The following is a 1358-nucleotide window of genomic DNA, read 5'->3' as shown; positions in this document are numbered from 1 at the left end:
TACATGCCTTAGTGGAAAAAGTGTGTGGTCTTTTGACTATGCTCTATCCCATGGGGAGGATATCTTTTTCAATAAATATTTTATAAACTTGATAACCAGGTCATTCCCCTTTACTTAATTGCAATACAGTTCTGTTTGGGTTTTGTTTTTGCTTCACCAAAAACAAACAAAACAAAACAAAACACATCATAGATTAGACCAGGCACAGTGATAAACACAGAAACTCCAGGATGGTTCATCAGGGATTAGAAATCAGCACAGGTTACCTGTTAATAGTGCCTCATCCCCAAACCATAAAAGAGAACCTTAAAATAATATCCTCAAACTAGCTGTTTTTGCTAAGCATGTATAAGCACATTGCCAAAGGAGGCAGGGAGTGGAAGCATAGGTGTGTCTGTGTGTGTGATTAGAGATGATTAGCAGCCAGTGAAGGGGGAAGGTTAAGTGAAAGGGAGAGAGAAAGGACCAGGTTTCTGATGCAAACATTCATTATTCTCCCGTGAAGGAAGTTCCCAATTTTACACAGTTCTACTCAGTTATTTGTAACTTGGATTTTTGTTTTTCTTAAGACAGAGTCTCACTCAGGCACCTTGGGTAGGGTGCTGTGGTATCATAGCTTACAACAGCCTCAAACTCCTGGGCTCAAAGGATCCTCTTGCCTCAGCCTCCCAAGACTACAGGTGCCTGCCACAGCGGCCAGCCAGTTTTTTTATTTTCAGTAGAGGTGAGGTCTTGCTCTTGCTCAGGCTGGTCTTGAACTCCCGAGCTCAGGAGATCCACTCACCTCATCCTCCCAGAGCACTAGGATTACAGGCGTGAGCCATGGCACCCAGCCTGGGTACAGTGTTTTAAGCAGTGATTAAGTCTACGAGTGGCCTTTGTACACTCAAGTCTCCTCATCTAGAAACAGAAATGGACATCCAGCACTGAGAATCTAAGAGAAAAATGGCTGGCAAGTCGTGTTAAGTACCGTGTAAATAATACTAACCGTATTTAATCCTGATGTACCCACAATCCTATTGTGCTATAATTCATACTACTGTGTTTGATGTTATCTCAGGTGATAACGATGACTATTGAATACAATAATATGTATAAATAATTGAACTGTTAAACATTTTTTAGTATGTATATATACACAGATATCATAGTCTAGTTTTCTTTTCAAAATTGAATTAAGTTTCTCTGAATGTTTAAGCTGCAACTCTTTCTCCAACAAGAAAAGAGAAATATTGTCTCTGTTTAAACAGGGCCGTGTAAGCTTTGCAGTGCCATTTAACCTAACAGTGGCATTTGAGCGTGCTCGGATAAAGGCATTTGCAAATGAGGAATCCACTGCCTGCTGAACCAGTGCCCTC

This window comes from Otolemur garnettii, unplaced genomic scaffold (genome assembly GCF_000181295.1).
Source record: "Otolemur garnettii isolate 467f Iridium unplaced genomic scaffold, OtoGar3 scaffold00002, whole genome shotgun sequence".
NCBI classification, from domain to species: domain Eukaryota; kingdom Metazoa; phylum Chordata; class Mammalia; order Primates; family Galagidae; genus Otolemur; species Otolemur garnettii.
This window is presented reverse-complemented; position numbering follows the sequence as displayed.